General features: G+C 46.1%; 1 pseudogene; it reads right to left on the minus strand.

The window, feature by feature from the left end:
• Positions 1 to 1,456: 1,456 nt before the first annotated feature.
• On the minus strand, positions 1,457 to 1,574 carry LOC124614166 (annotated as a pseudogene).
• Positions 1,575 to 10,538: the final 8,964 nt, after the last annotated feature.

Genomic DNA, 10,538 nt, shown 5'->3' on the forward strand with positions numbered 1-10,538 from the left:
TCGGTATGGAGGCTAAGTGGAGTTTGGCTGCGCGGCAGTTTAGACTAGTGTGTCTGTTATCTGGGAGAATGGCCTGGCCGTCTGACAGAGGAGAGATCTGGGGCAGCAGCGGGAAGACGGCGTTTGCTTGCCAGCAGCGAACAGCCGGGGCCACCGCGGCTTCCCAGGGGGAGGCGCCGCGCCGCCCTGCGCCGTGTAGCCGCCGACGACACCGCCACCGCTCACCGTAGGTGCTGTCTTGACAACTTTCGCCCTCATTATTTTCAAACACATCACCGTTTTTTGTCACGTTACATTGTTAATGTGCAACACGTTTGAGTGGAATCAAGAAAATACAATTCATAGACGTATAAATCTAAACTACACTCCTCCTGAACGGACCATGAGCCGGTCGCTGTGACCGAGCAGTTCTAGGCGCTTCAGTCTGGAACCACGTGACTGCTACGGTCGCAGGTTCGAATTCTGGCTCGGGCGTGGATGTGTGTGATATCCTTAAGTTAGTTAGGCTTAAGTAGTTCTATGTCTAGGAGACTGATGACGTCAGATGTTACTTCCCATAGTGTTTAGAGCCATTTGAGCCTTTTTTTTAACAGGCACTGAAGGCCCAACGGAACCGACCGACCGCCGTGTCACCCTCAACGACCGGCCGGAGTGGCCGAGCGATTAAAGGCGCTACAGTCTGGAGCCGCACGACCGCTACGGTCGCAGGTTCGAATCCTACCTCGGGCATGGATGTGTGTGATGTCCTTAGGTTAGTTAGGTTTAAGTAGTTCTAAGTTCTAGGGGACTTATGGCCACAGCAGTTGAGTCCCATAGTGCTCAGAGCCATTTGAACCATTTTTTCACCCTCAATCATAAGCGTCACTGGTTGTGGATATGGAGGGGCATGTGGTTAGCACACCGCTCTCCCGTCCGTATGTCAGTTTCAGAGACCGGAGCCCCTGCTTCTCAATCAAGTAGCTCCTCAGTTTGCCTCACAAGGGCTGAGTGCATCCCGCTTGCTAACAGCGCTCGGTAGACCGGATGGTCATCCATACAAGTACTAGGCCAGCCGGAGAGCACTTAACTTCGGTGATCTGGCGGGATCCGGTGTTACCACTGCGGCAAGGTCGTTGGCCACACAGACCTATACTAACGGCAAATAAGTAGTGACACCAAAAAAATAATTAATAAAATTTCGAGAATAAACTTGTGTAGGTAACGTATTTAAGCGATTAAGATTGCAAGATCACAGGTTAACAAAAGCACGAGATAACCCATTGCAAATTGGCCACAAGTGGCCCATCGGGACCGTCCGACCGCCATGTCATTCTCAGATGAGGATGCGGGTGGGAGGGGCGTGTGGTCAGCACACCGCTCTCCCGGTCGGTATGATAGTTTTCTTTGACCGGAGCCGCTACTATTCGGTCGAGTAGCTCCTCAGTTGGCATCACGAGGCTGAGTGCACCCCGAAAAATGGCAACAGCACATGGCGGCCCGGATGGTCACCCATCCAAGTGCCGACCACGCCCGACAGCGCTTAACTTCGGTGCTCTCACGGGAACCGGTGTATCCACTGCGGCAAGGCCGTTGCCCAAATGGGAAATACTTGTATATTAATTACGGATCTAACCGCAAGAATGCTGAATGCGAGTATGCAAACTTGCATGCATTGCATTGTGTTGTACAGACACCGGCCGTTGGTGGCCGAGCGGTTGTAGGCGCTTCAGTCTGGAACCGCGCGATCGCTACGGTCGCAGGTTCGAATCCTGCCTCGGACATGGATGTGTGTGATGTTCTTAGGTTAGGTTTAAGTAGTTCTAAGTTCTAGGGGACTGATGACCTCAGATATTAAGTCCCACAGTCCACACAGCCATATGAGCCATTTTGTTGTGCAGATGTCGAATATTAGTCGGTGGGATGGAGTTCCATGCCTGCTGCACTTGGTCAATCAATACGGGGACAGTTAATGCTGGTTGTGGATGACGCTGGAGTTGTCGATCGATGATGTCCCAAATGCGCTCAATAAGAGACAGATATGGCAATCGAGCAGCACAACAAACAGGTCTAATCACCAGACTGACAAGGGAACCTCCCCATCGCACCCCCCACAGATGTAGTTATAAATTGACACAGTGGATAGGCCTTGAAAAACTGAACACAGATCAATCGAGAAAACAGGAAGAAGTTGTATGGAACTATGAAAAAATAAGCAAAATATACTAACTGAGTAGTCCATGTGCAAGATAGGCAACATCAAGGACAATGCAAGCTGAGGAGCGCCGTGGTCCCGTGGTTAGAGTGAGCAGCTGCGGAATTAGAGGTCCTTGGTCCGAGTGAAAATTTTACTTTCTTTATTTTCGCAAAGTCACGATCTGTCCGTTCGTTAATTGACGTCTCTGTTCACTGTAATAAGTTTAGTGTCTGTGTTTTGCGACCGCACCGCAAAACCGTGCGATCAGTAGACGAAAGGACGATCCTCTCCAATAGGAACCGAAAACATTTGATCGCAAGGTCATAGGTCAACCGATTCCTCCACAGGAAAACACGTCTGATATATTCTATACGACACTGGTGACGGCATGTGCGTCACATGACAGGAATATGTTGTCGACCCACCTAACTTGCACACCTGGCGAATGGGTAAAAAGATTCTTCTACCTTGCCCGATTTAGGTTTTCTTGTGGATGTGATAATCACTCCCAAAAAAGTGATGAAAACATAAGAGTGTATCACATAAACTGCAACAAATGAATGCAATAGTTTCACAGTCGCACAGTTTTCCCTGTGCTCTGTCAAAACAGATGTTTTAACGGTTTTTAACGTTTTCAAATTGTTCCTTGTGTAGACCGTCAAATCCTGCGTATGTACAAGCAAATCTGAACATGTCCTGGAGATTTGGAGTGCGAAGTTGATTATGTGTGAGTGCCTGACGTTTGATAATTGTCTGAAATTATCCACGGGACCACGGCGCTCGTAAGCTCACATTTTCCTTGATGTTGCGTACCTTGCGCATGGACTACTCAGTTTGTATATTTTGCTTATTTTTTTCATAGTTCCACACAACTTCTTCCTGTTTTCTCGATTTATCTGTGTTCAGTTTTTCAAGGCCTATCCCTGTGCCAACTTATAACTAAATCTGAGGGGGGTGCGATGGGGAGGTTCCCTTGTGAGGTACAAATATTCAGTCTAGGTGAGTGGGATAACACGAGGGTGCACCTGCTGTCATATGAAATTGCGCTGAGGCCATGACTCTAAGTGCATGTCCAGTGTGTCTAGGACACAAACAGGTTGGTTGCGGGCCGTCAACTAGTCTACTAACCAACACAAGGTCTTTTCAGACGAGTCCAGGTTCAGCATACATGCTGTCCGTGAGTAGGAGCTCCTAAGAACGGATCTTGACAGTTTTAATTCATCACCACCACATGTATCCAGCTTCAGACATGATGGTAGGGATTAGAGTGAGTGCACTAGACGATCATCATTAGTCCGAATATCTAGTAATCTAGACATCATCCGTCACGTTTTTCAAGCGTTAAGACCAATGGATCTGCACTATCTTCGATGTCTCCAAGACGTTGTAATTTAAGTAAAGTCCCATTCTGTCTTGCTCTAGCTCAGTTCAGAGGGTGTCGGACTGTTGGCACGTCCAGCACGTTCTGCAAGTCTCTCACCCACTGGAAAAATGTGGCTATGAGTTGTCGAGTGACGGGCACGCCACAGTTCGCCACCCACTGCGGCTGACCAGCTCTGCTGCAGAGCTGAAGCAGCAGGGAATGCCAGACATCCTCTTGTCATTCCACGATCAGTACGGCTCTATTTCCAGCCAGGTTAGGCCCACGTTGCTGCCAGAAGTGGCAGCCAGTTCTGTGTACTAAACGATGCACACAATATAACACCATACCCCAAAATTACCTAGAAATTTAGTCATGTGTTCATCCAGCTGTACTTAATGTGCACAGTAAGTAAAATTCCATTGTTTTCTATGGTTAATGGTGCTGCAATTTTAACGCCCAGCTCTATAACATATTATTATCTTACAAATTTTCCTTGCACCCTCTACTTCCAGGTGCTACTTTTTATTCACGCACAATGCCAACTAGCGACGATTTTGCTCTGATAATGGAGAGGAAATAATATTTGTATTACTTTAAGACCTGTTGGCTAAGACCATTGAAATATCAAGTGCAGACCACGAACCGCAACGATTATGGAAAAGTCGACTGCGATGCACTATGCGAGCATATGGGTCAGTGTGTAATGAGGTGGGTTTCATAACTCGAGTCCTTCTTTGTGACAGTTACTAATTTATCCTCTGGAAAAGCGCAAAATAATCTTAACAATATTACTTGATGTAAGTGAATTTGTCACTTTACTTAATTTCCGAATCCCATTTATATTTAAAAATGTTAAGCAATATTTGACAACGAAATAACATTATAAAATTTCCTTCTTTTCAATGAGAGTACAAATTTTCTGTGCTTTTGTGTTACTGTAACAAGTTGCTATAGCGCTTTCAAGACTTCGAAGGTAACTTCGAAGGTAACTTCGGTAATGATCTTATTGAAGAAGCGTTGCCAGTCCGTACGAGTAGCATAACTGCACGATATTTGCAATGACTTGGCACTTCACTCACTAAACATGCGAACAAAATAATACTGAAAAACCTCATAATCTCATAGGCTTTGTAATTTTCTACGATTACAAAAGCAATATTTTTGCTGCAGCTTCATGCCACATACGTAACAGAAAAGTCATGTGCAGCATTTACATTGATCAGCCAGAACATTATGACCTGTCCAGGTAACAGCAGCGTCATCTGGCGAGGAATGACTATTAGTCAGACACACGAACGGTGCATGTAGTATCACTGAGCGTGCTGTTCGTGTTTACTATGGGGAAGGGAGAAATGTTCAAATGTGGGTGAAATCTCATAGGACTTAACTGCTAAGGTCATCAGTCCTTAAGCTTACACACTACTTAACCCAAATTATCGTAAGGACAAACACACACACACCCATGCCCGAGGGAGGACTCGAACCTCCGCCGGGACCAACCGCACAGTCCATGACTGCAGCGCCGAAGACCGCACGGCTAATCCCGCGCGGCTATAGGGAAGTATCTGAGTGTGACCGAAAGCAGATTCTGATGGCAAGGAGCCTCGGCACGAACATTTCGGAAACTGCACGATTCACCGGGTGTTCGAGGACTGCTGCAGTGTCTTCAACACGTGACGAAACCAAGGTGAAACCACGTACAGGCGTCGTGTGGTTGGCCGGCCACCCCTGATTACACATGCTGGACGTCGTAGACTGGTAAAGCAGGACAGGCGGTGAACCGTAGATGAACTAACAACAGACTTTAACGCTGGCCAGAGTGCAACTGTGTCCGGACACACGGTGCACCGAACATTCCTCACAACGATAGGCCTCTGCAGCCGACGACCAATGCAGATGCCAATATTAACATAACGACGTCGGCAACTACGATTGAAATGGACACGTGATCATCAGCACGGGACGTTGGGGCAGTGGCAGAGCGTTGCATGGTATGAAGAAGGTACCGGGATTCATCATAATGGCGACGAGAGGGCACGAATCCGTCATCTTCGAGGGGAACAGCTCCTTAACACATATACTGCAGGACAGAGAGAAGCTGGCGGCGTCTCTATTTCGCTCTAGGGAATATTCACGTTGGCATCCTTGAGTCTAGTGGAGATCGTGTAAGACACTACGACGGCCAAGGTTGCATGACGAGCATTTTTAGCATTTTTCTACAAAATAATGCGTTATGTCACAAGGCCATGAGTGTTATGGAGTGGTTCGAGGAAGACAGTAGCGAATTCGAATTGATGTGCTGGCCCCTCAACTCACTTGATCTGAACCCGATCGAGCACATCTGGGATGTGACTGAACCTGTCGACAGCGCACATAGCCCTACCCCCTGGAATTTTCGGGAATTCGATGACTTGCGTGTGCAGATGTGGTGCCAACTACCTGCTACGATCTACCAAGGCCTCGTGTCTTTCATGCTGCGATGCGTCGCCGCTGTATCCGTGCCTAAGGTGGACATACCGGCTATTAGATAGGTGGTAATAATGTTCTGGCTGATCAGTGCACATGGTGCTGTATCATCGACAATGGCACAAAGGATGAAGTGCTGTTATATGTCTTTAAATGTGAATAAGACAAAACTGGTACAAAGAATAAAGTCCGCTTTCTTTCTTTATAGTAAGAGTGAGCTAAGCGTCACAGAAAAAGAATCGCTTGCACAGGGAGACGCTTTTACACTGGGCCCGGAACTTTCTATTCACTCTGTACGCCTTTCGTAGGTGTTAAGCATAGGAAAATACAAATGCAGCCCAATGTCTATTTCAGAAACACGAAATATCATTATAAAACATACACGAATCAAGGGATGTACACGATCTGTTCTAAGTGAAATAAGTCTTCATCTGTTTCTTCAGCATTGACCCACTGTTTACTTGCTAAATCGTCTGCCAGCCAATGATCGCTGCGTAACATGATTTGCCTCACTCACACTGCCTTCTTAGTAAATTAAGACGCGTCATTTCTTTCACATGAGTGACCACATAAGGTCGATAGCTCTTTAGCAGTCGGTAGACGAAGTTCTTCTTAATACGGCCCTAATAATTCAAAACTCTACGGAGAAGAAAGAGATTTAACGTAATCTACAGTAGCTGGCAATTGACCCATGACATAAGAGAACAAGGCGGCACGTGCAGCACTGTAGAATAGTTCTCGACGTAATTTGGCTGCAATAAAGAGCCAAAGAACGAGAATTAATTAAAAAGGAAATCTGTCGTTAGGTTTGGAAGACCACGATCACCGAGTCAATGACGTCATGTTGGTGTGGTTTGGAGAGGCATGCGGAAAACATACTGCTTTTCCCGTCATTTGTTAGTTTTTCAAAACTTGGAGTCGCTGCTTCTCATGCTCAATAGCTCCTCACTTTACCCCACTGAGTCCTTGTACTGCCACCATGACAGAACTGCGAACTGAAATCAGATTCTCTGTACAGAACTCAAACACAATGACCGCTCTGCTACGGAGGCAACACGTACCTGAAACAATTAGCAAAGTATACAAACGACATATTGCGATTCACTGATAAGATATGCTTAGTGTTTCTTCACGGAAAAGCTATGTGTTGGATACTCGCTCCCAACACGGGTGTTCCTGCAGGGACCATGAAGTATCAGTTGGTAACTACATGTGGAAGTGTGCGTCTTGTCAAAACTGATACCGATACAAAAGTTCGCTCAGCCACTCATTTTAAAATAATTCCCGAAAAATATTTAGGAGTTTCGTGACTGGATGAGTGTCCATTTGTTCACAGTTGAAAGGCTGTATTGGCACCACACACACACACACACACACACACACACACACACACACACACACATTGCTATATATAGTACGAGTAATTGCAGAGATAGTTGACAAGTTTCTTGCGTTCTTTAGAGGCTTCCTTTCCATGTTGAACCTGCGTCAAAAGCACTGTCGTAATAGGAGAAAGCTCTCTGCGTAGTTTTTGAAACGAAGAATGTGTGGACTATACAGGATGGTCAGAGACACTGCGAAAAGCTTGTAAGGAGGTTGCAAGAGAGATTTTGCTGAGAAATAATCGTTAAGAAAATAATTAGATATGTAGTGCCATTTCAGAGTTATATAGCATTGAAGTTAGCCCCTCAGGTCGTTGCGCGCACAAATTCAAGCACTTGCAAACGCTAAAATGCAGCAATGCACCGGCATCTGTGGGTCCGTGAGTTACCATTTGTTCAAACGCTCATTACCAGATAAATGCGCCTTTTTCTAAAGTGATAAATTTAAGCTAGGTGAAAAAAAACTACGCTGTTCGGTTTGAGGGGACCACACGAAGAGTCCGTTTGGGACACTCGTCCTGGCAGACTGCTTTAATTTGTGCGCGACGACCTGATTCGCTAACTTCGATATTAAATAACTCGGAAATGGCACTACGTATCGAAATTTTTCCTCAACGATTACTTCTCAACACAACCTCCCCTACAACCCGTTTACTAGAGCAAGCCCAGAAATGTGGTGAAATCTGGTGTTAACGTATCATCGTTAACACACCTTAAACCTCACATGAACATCTGCGCTCTGACCTGCTTTTTTTCATGTGTCTACACCTTTCTGTCTGAAGCGTGTATAGTAAGAGCGTACCTCGCAGGGCGCTATGCTTTTGTATATTACAGATTAAGACTGTAGGCACCTAGGGGCTAAATTTCAAAATTATGCGTCGTAATGAGTGATGGGGTTTCGTAAGAATGATCTTTCAATTTTGTTGCGGAGTGTATTTCTTCTTCTTCTTACGTTTCCTACTATCGAGTTCGCGTCCCCTACCAGATTTAAATTTTCATCTCCCTTAGCTACCGGAATAACATTTTTAATTTCATCATACATTCCTTCACTCTCTGAATCACCTGCGTTATAACCTGATAGGAGGGTGCTTGCTTTGCATCTACTTTGGCTGTGATAGTGCTGTCGTCATGCTGTTCACAGTAGCCCGACCGTATTCTAGTTCTTTATTCACTATTATAGCCGCTCCTGCATTGCCCCTATGTCATTTTGTGCTAATAAACCTCTTTCACAATAAACCTATTATCATGCACTCAGAGCCACTGAAATGCATTCAGCCTAATTAGAGTATGCAGGACAAAACTAGTTTGACTACGCAGATGATTTGATTCTCCGGGAAATGAGAAACGTCGTCAGGAAAAGACTGATTACAAAACAGAAACAGTAATAATTGGGCGCAAAATTCCGAAAGTGAAGCGAAAGCGAGAGATAACGTAATAAACTGTGTGTCACGTGCAATTTTGTTAAGTTTGAGAATTTTCCGGTGAGTAACGTTTAATTAATTCAGTGAGCTAGCAAATGTGAGAGTAGCTTGTTTCGTAAATACATAAACAATACATTCCTTTAGAAACGTGTGCATTTTGTATTATCGGTGTTTATCGGTTATCTTGCACTCTCGGGTCCGCTTTAACCGTCATAATCTGGAGTTTTCTGTATATAGAAAAGTTTCAAGGAGATTGAAACTGTGTCTTGAAATGCCGTCCACAGTAATACAGTGAACAGCCGGATACTAGAAAGAGGAATACAGGTAGTCTGCTCTCGAGCCCACAAAGCTTCACAACAAGTGCTGTCAGTAACAGTTTAGAAACTGTTGCTTGACCTAGAATAAATGCATGATGGAAACCATTTAAGATGCTCACTCAATTTTTACTTTAGGTCAAGAAACGAGTCACCCCTGACCTTGAAGGAAATTCGGCTGACACGACAGCTGAGGAGTTCGCACGCAATGCTACACAACTGGGCATTAAATTTGATACACCAAGAAGAAATGCAGATGATAAACGGGTGCTCATTGGACAAATGTATTATACTAGAACTGACATGTGATTACATTTTCACGCAATTTGGGTGCATAGATCCTGAGAAGTCAGTACCGAGAAGAACCACCTCTGGCCGTAATAACGGCCTTCATACACATGGCCATTGAGTCACACAGAGCTTGGTTGGCGTATACAGGTACAGCTGCCCATGCAGCCTCAACACGATACCACAGTTCATCAAGAGGAGTGACTGGCGTATTGTGACGAGCCAGTTTCTCGGCCGCCATTGATCAGACGTTTTCAATTGGTGAGCGATCTGGAGAACAGAACCTGGATTGAGAACACCATCGCAGGCGCTCCTGTCTGTGATGCAGCGTCAAGGGTAACCGCAGCCATGGTCTCCGAGCTGATAGTCCATGCTGCTGCAAACGCCCGAGAACTGTTCGTGCAGATGGTTGTTGTCTTCCAAACGTCCCCATCTGATGACTCAGGGGTCGAGACGTGGGTGCACGATCCGTTACAGCCAAGCGGATAAGATGCGTCATCTTGGCTGCTATTGATACGAGGCCGTTGGGATCCAGCACGGCTTTCCGTATTACCCTCCTGAACCCACCGATTCCATATTCGGCTACCAGTCATTGGATCTCGACCAACGCGAGCAGCAATATCGCGTTACGATAAACCGCAATCGCGATAGGCTACAATCTGACCTTTATCAAAGTCGGAGACGTGATGGTACGCATTTCTCCTCCTCACACGAGGCATCAGAACAACGTATCACCAGGCAACGCCGGTCAACTGCTGTTTGCGTATGAGAAATCGGGCCGGCCGGAATGGCCGTGTGGTTCAAAATGGTTCAAATGGCTCTGAGCACTATGGGACTTAACAGCTGTGGTCATCAGTCCCCTAGAACTTAGAACTACTTAAACCTAACTAACCTAAGGATATCACACACATCCATGCCCGAGGCAGGATTCGAACCTGCGACCGTAGCAGTCGCACGGTTCCAGACTGCGCGCCTAGAACCGCGAGACCACCGCGGCCGGCCCGTGTGGTTCTAGGCGCTACAGTCTGGAGCCGAGCGACAGCTACGGTCGCAGGTTCGAATCCTGCCTCGGGGATGGATGTGTGTGATGTCCTTAGGTTAGTTACGTTTAATTAGTTCTAAGTTCTAGGC

The sequence above is a fragment of the Schistocerca americana genome, chromosome 4 (genome assembly GCF_021461395.2).
Source record: "Schistocerca americana isolate TAMUIC-IGC-003095 chromosome 4, iqSchAmer2.1, whole genome shotgun sequence".
Taxonomy (NCBI): Eukaryota; Metazoa; Arthropoda; class Insecta; order Orthoptera; family Acrididae; genus Schistocerca; species Schistocerca americana.